At 42.8% G+C, this 13,688-nt stretch overlaps 1 long non-coding RNA gene across 1 annotated transcript in view; it reads left to right on the top strand.

Annotated features, from left to right (window-relative positions):
- The first annotated feature begins 909 nt into the window (after positions 1-909).
- The window catches only part of LOC140734103 (uncharacterized), a 166,831-nt gene continuing 154,052 nt past the window's right edge, over positions 910-13,688 (top strand). The window contains exon 1 of the long non-coding RNA XR_012100473.1: positions 910-1,025. This is a non-coding gene — a long non-coding RNA (uncharacterized lncRNA). The remainder of the gene's footprint in view (positions 1,026-13,688) is intronic.

The raw sequence follows: 13,688 nt of genomic DNA, 5'->3' as shown, positions 1-13,688 counted from the left end.
TTGTGTAGTTTAGTTCGGCCTAGGTTTAGTTTCAGAGATTTACTTCTGAGCCCGCGTGAAACTGCGAGGCGCCTCCCTCATAATATCCCTGACAGTACTGAGGCGGGGTGAGGAGCTAGCGAAGCGCGAGTGACAGCCCAACAGGACCCCGGTGTATTCAGAAAGGTATCACCTAATTAATTGATCCACTGTAGATAGGAAACGGGGAGGTGTAACAGCCGCTGTACTGTTACTGACCAGCCCGCAATATACACGCGGCAGAGAGAAACTGGCCACATTACTTGTAACCATCACAGTTGACAGAGGACTTCCACTTCGCTGTGACGGGACAATTGGAAATTGGTGGGCGAGAGGCGGAGGACGTGATATTTCGCGTTGGCCGTCCTTTCATACAAAAAAAAGATTTGAGATCTACATGGATAGAGTTTTCCAGAAGGTGAATCAGTCTGCCCAATCGGCTTTCCCAGGAGAGCGCAGGGGAGAACTACAGTAAGAAGGCAAGCGCATCAGATATGGACTGAGGTAGGTAATAGCTGCGAGGGGCGCTTGCTTTTAAGATGTTAGGGCCAAGACCCCTCCATGCGATCAGTGAGAATTGACTGTTCGGGGGACGGGTTGGGAATTATGACTATGGGTTGTGTGTGTCTCTGTTTGTGGGAGGAGGGGGAGAGAAATGCTGTTGTTCCTTAGTTTGTGTGCAGAAGCAAGGGAGACGAGAGAGAGAGAGAGAGAGAGAGAGAGAGAGAGAGAGAGAGAGAGAGAGAGAGAGAGAGAGATGAGAGAGAGAGAGAGAGAGAGAGAGAGAGAGAGAGAGAGAGAGAGAGAGAGAGAGAGAGAGAGAGAGAGAGAGAGAGAGAGAGTAAAATAGACGGCGCTGGATTTGGGAACCAGTTTGCACTGAGCTATCATCAGCGGAGCGGAGCAGATTTCGCCCTCTCTTTCCCTTCCAGAGTGCAGTGAGGAGCTGGGGTGCTTTAACGTAAAGGTGGATGATAGGTAACTCTCCAGGAAGGGGGAAGCTGCAGGTAGGTGAAAACAACGATGTTGTATTAAGAAGAGATTGTTGAGCCATTTTTTTTAAAAAAAACACTGCATTTTACAAAGGCGTCTAGAAAGCACGGATAGTTTCATGCAACGTAGCCGTAATCATCAAATTTAAAAAAAAAAGACATTGTGCTCACACTAAAGGAAAACTGTTTGGACGGAACGAACGGCAAAAAGGCAGGGCTGAAATCGACATTACATTCAGTCTTAAGGGATAACAAACAGAAAGCTGACGATGTGAGGCTCGCCGCCGTTCGATGTTTCCCTCTAATAGCTGGGAAATGTTTATTCAGATTCAATTTGCAACGGGATTTATCTTGTTTTTCTCTCTGGGTTAATTGGGATCTACCGTTTGTGGTTAACGAAATCCTCGGAGCCGGTAGCCAATGTCCCGTGTGAGGTGTGATATGTGAAAGTGTTTTTCCGTGCCTCTCTCGGTTCGAGATACGGAAGAAACTGCATCCGAAAATGTTTGCGGACGATTGCGTATTCTTTTGTGTCCATGGGAAAGTGCATAAATGTGTATTCGTGAAAGGTATACGTGTGTGTGTGTGTGTGCACGCTTGATGGAGAGAGACTGTCTTGGGTTATATATGTGTGTGAGAGAGACTGACTCTGGGTGTGTGTGTGTGTGTGTGTGTGTGTGTGTGTGTGTGTGTGTGTGTGTGTGTGTGTGTGTGTGTGTGTGTGTGTGTGTGTACTCTGAATATCTGGAGGTTTGTGTGTGTGTGTGTGTGTGTGTGTGTGTGTGTGTGTGTGTGTGTGTGTGTGTGTGTGTACTCTGAATATCTGGAGGTTTGTATCCATTCTGCTTGCATTTGTGTGTGCGACGAAAGGTGGATGCGTTTGGCTCAGTGTGTCTCTCCGAATATGCGAATCCTTTTGTGTGCTTAAACAAGAACGAGTCTCAGGTGTGTCTGTTACTGTTCGCAGATGCGTGTTGGTGCTCGTGTCAATATATATTCGTGCGTGAGGCTGAGGAAGTGTGTATAAGGGAGCGTGTGTGTGTGTGTGAGAGAGGGAGAGCTTTAAGTTTTTTTCACTCTTCAGAGCGTAGAGCCGCGTGTAAGAGTAGATTCAAACAGAAGATATATTTACTTTGAAGGCATCTTTTCGCCGTTTGGTAAGAGTGAACAGCTGCGTATTAAACCTCTCTGACCTCGCTCGCGTGCCACAATCACCTAAAACTCATGGGTCCTTCTGTATCTGGAAGGGGTGGATGATTTGGGAGAAAAATAGACACCAAGGACTGGGAAGTAATAAACCTTTGGGTAAAAATGCCGAGTTACCCGGGTTCCTCCTCAAACCAGGCTCGTGCTTATTCACCTGGTGCCTTACTTTATAGAACCTGCTTTTGAAAAAGGCAAAGTCCATTTGAACCGTAATGCTGGCACCAGATCGTCCAGAGGGTTGTTCAGTTAAATTGCTTCTACTCTAATTTCGGAGCATTTTTCATTAGATGTTCAATATGCTTGGGCTAAACCCGCGACTCCCACACGACCCCTATAATGAGGGTCCTCAGGCTTTATACTTCCAAGCGTCTTTCTTTATTTTAGACCAAGCAGTCCAGGGACGGAGGGCAGCTCTACGGGGAATGTTTCAGGGTGTGCGCTGGCTAACCAATTCTGACTCACCCGGTACATGAGCCTTCAGTTGAACACCGCTCTCCGCTCAATTACTTTTGCCCGTTTTGCTATTTATTCTCTGGGATCCAGCTTCAGATCCTCCCCACCTTTACCCCTTCTCAGAGTTATGTCCCCTCCCCACGACACTTTGAGAAAAATTGTGATAGGAAAATATGTGGAAATGTGAAGAACGTTTGCATCTTGTCTTCAGCTGGCGATATCCCGACGTTAGCACCTTCCCGTCGAATTGATCGAATTCCGACTGTTGCCTTTTGACTCAGAGATTGACTCTAACTTTCCTTCAAAGGTAATCAGGTTCAATTTGGGCTAATTTGCACCACCGATCTTCACACTCCTGTGCAAGAGGTTCTCTGTAGAGAGAGGGGGAGAGGAAGGGATAGAGAGTGAGTGTGTGTGTGTGTGTGAGAGAGAGAGAGATAGAGGGAGGGAAGGAATGAGTGAGAGAGAGAGAGAGAGAGAGCAGAGGAGCGAGATGGAGAGTGTGAGTGAGAGAGAGAGGGAAGGAATGAGTGAGAGAGAGAGCAGGGGAGCGAGATGGAGAGAGAGAGAGAGAGAGAGAGAAGTCAGAATAAATGTTGGCGGTCTAATTGAACAGTAGGTAGTCGGGGGTTTCTGCGAGGGATATGATTCCTTGTTTTGTGAGCATTCTGTTCCAGACGTTCCTTCTCACTAGACTGTCGCTTAGAAACAAACTTTAATTTACAACCAACTTTAGAATTAGCGGCGAAGTCTAATGAAATCGAAGCGAGTAAATATCTTTCGCTGTGCGGGATGGCTCACGTTTAATCTTTAAATCAGCGGGCAAACCAGTTCTCACTATTTAAATTTATATTTTTGTGTACTTCAGTTATGTGATTGAAGCGGACTAAAAGTGAAACATGACAGGTTAGAGAGCAATTTTGACACCTCGCTAAAATGGAATCGCTTTGAGGCGAGTATCTGTGACTTTATAAGGATAACTTTTAGCTTTGACTGCACAGCAACGCGCTGCGCTTCATTCATGAACATATATTTCTCCTTTCTGTAATTGGCGTGAGTTGTTGTTGTTGCGGGAAGATGCCGATTTCGACGCTGGCTGGCATTTCGAATGTGTGTTTGAAACCGCATTTGTCTCCATATTGAAGGATGCGGATAACCAGCGTCGTCTTTGCGGTTTTCCCCTCCTTAAATGTTAACGCTGACATTGGGGCACACCGAGTAATATAAGAAAATTCTTGTTGTTGTGCTGAACAGTTGGCTTTGAATACGGCAAGGTTCTGTGATCGCGTGAAAGATGCCAAGCAATGAAGTGGGTCCTTATCACCACGATAAACTCGTCTCCGCCCGGCGTCTTGTCACACCGAGCCCTTCCCCGACAGTAAGTCCCCTCGGATATGAATTGAGTCGTTCCAGTGCTCCGTTAGCGGGACCCTGCCACACCACCAGCCTTTTGTCCCAGCTGTAGACTCACGGCTTTCCAGCGAGCAAGATCGATGAAGCGGGCACGCGGTTGTTAAACGGACTATGCGGCACAGCCTTCAACAACTTCGGCAAAGATAAAATCGTTGGAACAAAATATTTATTAAAGGCGCACTGTGCCTTTATCATTAAAAGAGAAACACACATAAAAACTGGAGGAACTCAGCAGGTCAGGCAGCATCTCTGATGAGGAACGAACAGTCGGCATTCCCGACCGAGACCCTTCATCAGGACTCGGCCAGAAACGTCGACTGTTTTATTCCTCTCCGTAGATGCTGCCTGGCCAGCTGCGTTCCTCCAGCATTTTGTGCGTGTGTTACTCTGGATTTCCGGTATCTGTGACACGTTTATCTCCGCTCCCTTTAAAACCGACCCTAACGCACCTAATCGCCAATGAAGATGTCATAGGTAAGGCCAGTTCTCTGTAGCAGTGGGCCGCGTTTATTTCCGTAACTCTGCAACGTTCCTCTTTTTTTAACAGCTGCTCACATCAACCATTGCTCCGAGCAGGAAATTATTGCACAACCTGAAAACTGCACCGCACTTTAAATGTTTTTCTTTGTAACATGTGTATTTAGAATAAAAATTGAATAATCACATCCTTTTGATTTTGTTCATTAATTGGTGTGTAATGAAATCCAGTACAACAAAGAAAATCTACACTTGGTAAACTTGTTCTCGCTGCCTGGCATCAAAGGCTACGTGTGCGGGAGCATTTCAGTTACCTCGCGGCCGCGCACCTACACAGCTTCGAGGGAACAGTTTTTGTAAAATCCCAGCAATTGTGTTTACTTTACTACTACAATTATTGTTCTTCATGTTGGACATTTCAATCCCTCATTGGCCAGTTGGCGTGGTCTCTTGCTCCCCTGTTCCAGTACAGAGGTTGTTTATTTGACTGATTGGGTATTGATTGTTACCGACAGTGTATGGATCACTTCTGCGCTGTTCTGGCCGACAAGCTAAGCATTCTTGCGAGTAGATGCAGCGTACATAGTGGATGATTGGGTTAATTCAGTACAGAGATGCAGAAAGGTGCCAGAAAGAGGCCAACAATGTCATTGCGGATCCCAGCCAGCCTGCTTACGGACTGTGTGCCCGACTCCCGTCAGGGGAGAGGTGACGCAGCGTCCACAGAGACACCACAGTTACCCCCCTCCCTCCCCACGGAGCCATCAATCTGATTACACCTCCACCCAATAACCCACCCACCACCCCAGCATCCACATCAGCCACTCTTCTCCACGGCCCCTCAGCACACTGCATCCCCCTCATCCCTGTGCACTGTCACTTTACACTTACACTTCACACCTCACACCTACAGTCACCGTCCTATTGTGTTTCCATGTGTCCTGCTGCTACCCAGAAGAGTTCCTCTTGCCAAGAGTCACTTTGTCACTTTATCATTCCCTGTCAGAGTCACCTTCTGTTCAGACAGCCCTGCATCTTTATGTATATGCACTCATTATATATAAGCTAACTTTATGTATATGTAATCACACTCAGCAGTTACTTGTACACTATGTTTTATAGGATTGCTTTTATATTTTTATTTATTGTATTTTGATTTATGCAGCATAGAATTTGGACTAGCAATCATTTCCTTCTCATTTACACTCCTGTACTGAAGAGTGATAATAAACAATCTTGAATCTTGAATGATATTGGCTCATTCCTCAACACCAAACATCGAACAAAGAACAGTAACAGCACAGGACTTTCAACCTCATCACGCCTGCACCGAGCACAAAGTCAAATGAAACTAAATTCCTTCTACCTGAACATGATCCATATCTCCCCATTCCCAGCATATTGTCATGTCTAAACAGCTTCTTAAAGTCAAGGTTGAGTTTAATGTCATATGCATAAGTCCACGTATGCACAGGTGCACTCACTGTTCCCTCGAAGCTGCATGGGTGCACAGCCACACGGTAACTGAATGCTCCCACACACTGAGCCTTTGTTACTGCGCCACTGCAATAAAGACAGATGAGAAAAAGTTTACAAAACATGGAGGATTTTCTTTGTTGTACTGAATTTCATTATATCCTTCAATTAATAAATAAAATCAAAAGGATGTGATTTTAAAATATTCTTTCTAAATATACATAGTATGCATTTTGCAAAAAAACCATTTAAAGTGCCGTGCAGTTTTCAGGCCGTGTATGCAATTCCTGCTCAGGGAAATGGTTGGTTTGCTCAGCTGTAAAAAAAACTTACGAGGGAATGTTGAGAGCAACGAGAAACTTACGTGCAGTAGTATCACAGGCACGTAATATCATAAAAGCAACATTCACAAAAAAATAAACAAATTTGTAAATGAAAGCTCACAATTTAGAGCAAAAATAGTCCAGTTTAGTACAAAGTGATTCAAGTGGTCATGGGTTTGCTAGATTGTAATAGTTAGGGCTATGCTGGCTGGTTCAAGATGTCTCAAAAGATGCAGTTGTTCTTAAACCTGGTGGCATGGGACTTCAGGCTTCTGTACCTTCTGCCTGATGGTAGCTGTGAGAAGATGGCATGGCCCAGGTGATGATAAATGCCACTGTTGTATCTGCTTCCACTACTACACTTGGCAGCCCATCTCAGATTCCCAACACTCTCTGTGTATGAAAAAAAAATGCCTGACAAATCTCCTTTCACTTCTCAACCCAACCTTAAATGCATATTCACTAGTATTTGGCATTTCAGAATCAGAATCAAGCAGGTATCACCGACGTTCAGTACTTTGCAAAAATCTTCAGCGCATACAGTATATATAGCTGGGGTGCCTAAGACTTTTGCATAGTACTGCAGTAATTTTATGTATTGCACTGTACTGCTGCAAAAAAAAACAAATTTCATCACGTATGTGAGTGATGATAAACCTGAATCTGATATGGGTCTCTATTGTGGACTGTGAGTGGGAAAGGGATAGGGAGTGGAGAATCATGGTTGGGAAAAGGGGAAGGGAGCAGGAGGCATCAGAGAGATGCTCTGTAATGATCAATTAACTAATTGTTTGGAATGAAATTACCTTGCCTGGTGTTTCCAGGCTGAGTGTAACTGTGCCAACCGCTTCCCCTGGCTCTCCTTTGCCAGCCGTCCCACACCCCTTCCACATTGCTTCACCCTTGCGATTGACAATATCCTTTGCTCCCACCAGATTTATAAACATGTTCTCCACTCAGCGTTACTGTACAAAAGTCTTAGGCATCCTGTCTATGGTATATATATGTGCCTAAGTCTGAATCACAGTATTGAAGGTCATGAAATTTGTTGTTTTGTGGCAGCAGTACAATGCAATACATAGATGTAATATGAATTATACATCATACCTTTGGATAAAGATTCTGACTATCTACCTTCTGTAGGGCTCAAACACTTGCAGTTGAGAGTTTCCACCCGGCTGCCAGGCATCAGCCATTGTGAAGGTGAAGGTGATGTGAACACAGAGTCTGAGCTAAGTTGATGAGTAGGCAGGAAATGTGCCATCACTTTATTATTTCTCCCCTTAATCCTTCTTCCAAGCCTTGATATGCTCCTTCTGGCTGTTAGGTTGAAACCTTCTGAGTCTATGTCAAAAGGTTACTGCCAAACCTTGTGGTGGAGGCATTTTGTCTATACAGCCAAACCTGTATCAGAATCAGGTTTATTGTCACGTGGTGAAATTTGTTGTTTTGTGGAGGTAGTACAATGCACTACATAAAAATTACTTTAAATGACAATGAGAACTATGTGTAAAAATAAGGACATATGCAAAAAGAGTAAAAGAATGAGGTAGTGTTCATGATTTACCTGCTGGGAGAGAGTTCAGGCCTCTTACTCTGTGCGGCTGGAGGTGCAGTTAGGCTGCTGAGGAGAAAGTTCCACAAACAGAATTAGATCTCAACACCGCTCTCACCCCGGGCAGCTGCGTGTTTTTGTTAGTGTGGCCACGGCATCAGTATTGGAATCGGAATCAGGTCTATTATCACTGGCTTACATGACGCATACCTTGTTGTTTTAAAGAGGTAAAGATTAGCTTTATTGGTTACATGTGTATTGATACATCAAAACGTAGAATGAAATGTGTCATCTGCGCCAAGACCAACGCAGTCTGATGATTTTGCAAGTGTCGCTCTGTTCCGGCACCAACATAGCACGCTCACAACTCATTAACCCTCATCTTTGGAATGTGGGAGGAAAGCCACGGAGCCACGTACAGACAGCGGTGGGAATCGAATCTTGATCATCATCACTGGTGCTGTAAAGCACTGCGCTTACCATTTAGCAACCTGTCACCCACTTTGTACTGTACTGCTGTGGACATAAAGTTACCATAAATTATAAAAAATATTTGTGCGAAAAATTACAAAAATGCCAAACATTAGAAAAATTACAAACAATAAAAAAAACAACAATTAATACTTAGTGCAAAAAAGGCAATAATGAGGTACTGTTTGTAGGTTCATGGGCCATTCAGAAATCTGATAGCAGAGAGGAAGAATCTGTTCCCAAATCACTGAGTGTGGGTCTTCTAGTGTTAAACTAAATGGGTTGAGAATGTCTTCGCTTGGAATCTCACTCCATTTCACTGACAGACCATACGACCATTCACATAAGAACAGAGGTAGGCTATTCAGCCTATCGAGTCTGCTTCGCTATTCCATCATGACTGATTTACTTTCTCTCTCAGCCCCATTCTCCGGCAATTTTTCCTATAACCTTTGACACCCATACTAAACAAGAATCTATCAACTTTTGCTTTAAATATACCCAATGACTTGGCCTCCACAGTGGTCTGTGGCAATTAATTCCATAGATTCACCATGCTCTGTCGAAAGAAATTCCTCCTCATCTCTGTTCTAAAGGGACGTCCTATTTTGATGCTCTCCCACATCCTCTTCACAACATCACTATCTTGGCCATTTAATATTTGATAGCTTCCAATGAGTTCACTCCCCTGCCCCATTTTTCTAAACTTCAGTAATTACAGGCCCAGAGCCATCAAATGCTCTTCCTATGTTAACCCTTTCATTCCTCGGAACATTCTTGTGAACCTCCTCTGGACCTTCTCCAATGGCATCACATCCTTTCTTAGATAATGGGCCCAAAGCTGCTCACAATAATCCAAATTTGGTTTGATCAACACCTTATAGATTCTTAGCATTCCTTCCTTGCTTTTATATTCTAGTCCTCTCAAAATGAATGCTAACATTGCATTTGCTTCTCTTAACACTGAACCAACCTGCAAGTTAACCTTTAGGGAATTCTGCACCAGGACTCCCGAGTCCCCTTGCACATCTAACAGACTCCAAGTTAATGCTGCAACTTTAGTGTTGTTTGGCAGAGGAAATCACTTTACTCTGACACTAATGTGTAAGAATGTGCCAATTCTTCATTTAAAGTTGATATGCTGTGTGGGTGCACGGCCGCACTGTAACTGAAATGCTCCCGTGCACATAGCCTTTGTGCTATGCAGCTGGAATTTTCTTTTAGAGTTTTATTAAAGTGCCAAGCAGTTTTCAGGCCGTGTAAAAATTTCCTGCTCAGAACAATATAAAAAAATGAGGGGGTCTTTGCACAGGGCATCATTGAACCAATCGGGACTATGCCAGCTCTCAGGGTAACCCCATTAATCCCATTTCTCCGCTTCTTTCCAGTAACTTATTCTGCCTTGTATGTCCATCAATTCCCAACCTATTGCACTTCCAGCAGTACTCAAATAACCTAGGAGCTTGGCTTCGGGATATCGAAAGGAATTGCAACACCTAACATAAACTCAGGTGGTCACTGTGGGAATGTGAGGCCAGGATTAAATGTGTGTCACTGGGCAGTGAGTCAGCAGTATCACCTGCTGCACCACCCTACGGCTACAATTATAACCAGAAAAATACAATCAATCTTTGATATATAATTAACACTATCTTTAAATACAATCAGTAAAATGGTACAGTGGTTAAATTATATGAGATTAATAACTGGACGCTGGACAAGTATTCATATTAAATTCAGTAAAAGATCTGGAACTAGAAGGTAGTTTCAGCAAAGGTGACCATGAAGATCCCAGATAATTGTAAAAAAATCCTACATCCTTTAAGTGATTAAATCTGCTCTCCTTTCCTCTTCTGGGACATATGTGACTCCATCCTCTGAAAGGTAATTGGCGATAGTGACAGACACACGGGAGTCTGCAGATGCCGGAAATCTTGAGCAATGTGTACAAAATACTGGAGGAGCTTAGCAAGACCGGCGGCATTTATGGAGAGGGATAAACAGTTGAAGAGCAAGAGTCTCCGCCCAAAATATTTAAAGCTCAAAGTAAATTTATTATCGAAGTACATATATATATGCTACACTGAGAATCACTTTTTGCAGGCATTCACTGCAGATCAAAGAAAAACAATAGAATCAATGGAAAACTTACACAAGAAAAGACTGACAAACAACTGATGTGCGAAAGAAGACAAACTGTATGAATAATAAATAAGCAAACAAGCAAGAAAGCAAATAAGTAAATACAACTCAGAACATGAGTTGTAGAGTCCTTGAAACTCCACAGGTTGTGGAATCAGTTCAAAGTTATGGTGTGTGAAGTTCAGGAGCTTGATGGTTGAAGATTATTGATTGCTCCTGAACCTGCTGATGTGGGACCTAAGTCTCTTGTACCACCTTCCTGATGGTAGCAGCGAGAAGAGGGCAAGGCCTGGATAGTGCAGGTCCATGATGATGGATACTACTTTATTCTTACTGCACTCCTGATAGATGTGCTCAATAATGAGGAGGGCTTTGCCTACAGTATGTTGGACTGGGCTGCATTGAGCTATTGCTGATAATACTGGCTCTGCCAGTGGTACTCACATAATAGGGAAGAAATTTGAATTGTGAAAGCAGTCCTGGACTAAAAATAGCATCTGAGAGATGTTGGGGTTACTAGGTCATTGGTACCCAGAAACTGCTCAAGGGTGAAACTTACACCAGTTTACAGTGAGTCAGAGATTTTGTATTCTTGATATTTTTGTGAACCAGAGCAATAACTCTCCTAGATCATAAAACCCTTGTCTTTTAAAAAGTGTGTGCTGACAAAAATCAGTCTTAACTTTGGTGTGCACATCGATTTATTTTGTGGCAATTTGATGTTCATTGAAGGAATATAATGAATCATGACAATGTATTCAATCTCCAAGTGGTGCATAAGGCTTAAGAAATGCCAGTGGTGGATGACGATTTATTTAAATTTGAAATGCTTGGATGTCCTTCCTTTCAGTTAGTCCTGACGTCGACAGTGCTTCTTCTTATAGATGCTGCCTGGCCTGCTGCGTTCCACCAGCATTTTGTGTGTGTTGCTTGAATTTCCAGCATCTGCAGATTTCCTCGTGTGAGTTAAATGGTACGGTCTGAATTCAGACCCAACATAGCTATTCATTGTAAGTTGGGAGATGTTGCGAGACTTGGCCTTCAATGATTTTAAAGCTATGAACTCAGAGGGTAGTGCAGAAATGGAGAGGCTAGAAATATACTAACCATTTAAATTGTTTTATTGAAAGACGATAATGATTTGGGAAAGAAGAAGGCCAATGGGATGAATGGCCTTTCCTGCACTGGAAGCAATGTTTTTCTATATAATACAATAATACAGAATTACAATGCACAGGTCTATTCATTCAAAGACTTCCTCTGATGTTTATCTTTTGTAGATTTGTGAACGCTCCAAGTGTGTTATGTGGTGGTGTAATTGATACTCATCCGAATATGACGGTGTCTGATGCGCCAATGCCTGAAAAGCTGACATTAGTGTTGTACCAGCTGATTACAGACTTCTGCATATTTTGTGTAGACAATTGGAAATGAAACAATTAATCATGAGTTTCTTTAATTTAGAAGTTTATTTTGCATGCATACTGCAATGCTTCAAGTGAAATGGTAATGATAGGTGAGCGTCATTTCTGTCAAAATTAGACATAGGAGCAGTGTTAGGTCATTTGGTCCATTGAGTCTACTTTGCCATTCCATCACGGCTGATTTATTATCCCTCTCAACCCCATTCTCCTGCCTTCTCCCCGTAGCCTTTGACACGCTTACTAATCAAGAACGTATCAAACTCCACTTTAAATATACCCAAAGACTTGGCCTCCACAGCCATCTCTGTGACAAAGAATTCCATAGATTCAGTACAAATCTGGTTGGCAACCATTTATTAAATACTTGTTGTCATGTAATGTCACAAATGTGCAGTAGAAATTTTCAGGGGCAGATTCTCTTTTGAGCTTAGCTGTACATAATTGTGTGGGTGAGGTGGAGGAAAAGCATCTGGATTAGATTTTTTACTTGTATTGTCAGCTTTCATTTGCTAAGCAAACTTAGCATGTAAAGGTCCTTCGCAGGAGTGTTGTAAGAGAAAAGATGACAATTTTGTTCAAGTGATCAGAAACTTGGACAGATTCTGATGTAGACATGCCAATGTTTTTCTCTACTATGTACCTGGTTGCGGGGTGGGGTTTCACAGCTATGTTGTTGTCATGCTTTGTGGGCTGATCTGAATTAATTAGTTTGCTAACCTTGTATGTGAGTGCATGTGGGGGTGGAGTGGATGTAGAGGTAAAAGAGAGAGAGTTATTTGCATTCTAACCTACTCTATATAGTTACTAAATATAGTAACTACCTTGAGTGGTTATCATTTCAGAGGGGCAATTACAAAGAAAGCAGGGCAGTGCCTCTACTTCCAAAGTTCAAAGTCCTAAGTAAATTTATTATCAAAGTACATATATGTCACCATATACAACCCTGAGATTCAATTTCTTGCGGGCATTTTCAATAAATCCATAATAGAATAATAGCCATAGTAGAATCAATGAAAGACTGCACCAACTTGGGTGGTCTTACATTATAACTTCCTTAGAAGTTTGTGAAGATTAGGCATAACACCTAAAACTTTGACAACTTTCTATAGATGTGTGGCGGAGAGTACATTGACTGGTTGCATCACAGTCTGGTATAGAAACACCAGTGCCCTTGAATAGAAAATCCTACAAAAGGTAGTGGATATAGTCCAGTTCCTCATGGGTAAAGCCTTCCCCCTCATCGCGCACACCTACACGAGTGCTGTGGCTGAAAAGCATCATCCATCATCAGGGACCCCCACCATCCAGGACATGCTCTCTTCTGGCTGCTGTCATCAGGAAGAAAGTACAGGAGCTTCAGGCCTCACAGCACCAGGTTCAGGAACAGTTACTACCCCTCAACCAACAGGCCCTTGGAGATATCTTCACTTGCTCCGTTACTGAACAACCTATGGACTCACTTTCAAAGACTCTTCATCTCATGTTCTCAATGGTTATTGCTTATTTATTAATTATTATTATTACTTATTTTCTTTTGTATTTGCACAGTTTGCTGTTGATTGCACACTGGTTGTTTCTCCTGTTGGGTGTGGTCTTTAATTGATTCGATTGTGTTCTTACGTTTACTGCAAGAAAATTAATCTTAGGGTTGTATATATGTATTTTGATAATGAATTAACTTTGAACTTTGAACAGATTATGTGAACACCTAGCTGAAGAAGGATCATTAATTTTGAAT

Source organism: Hemitrygon akajei, chromosome 10 (genome assembly GCF_048418815.1).
Source record: "Hemitrygon akajei chromosome 10, sHemAka1.3, whole genome shotgun sequence".
Taxonomy (NCBI): domain Eukaryota; kingdom Metazoa; phylum Chordata; class Chondrichthyes; order Myliobatiformes; family Dasyatidae; genus Hemitrygon; species Hemitrygon akajei.
This window is presented reverse-complemented; position numbering and strand designations above follow the sequence as displayed.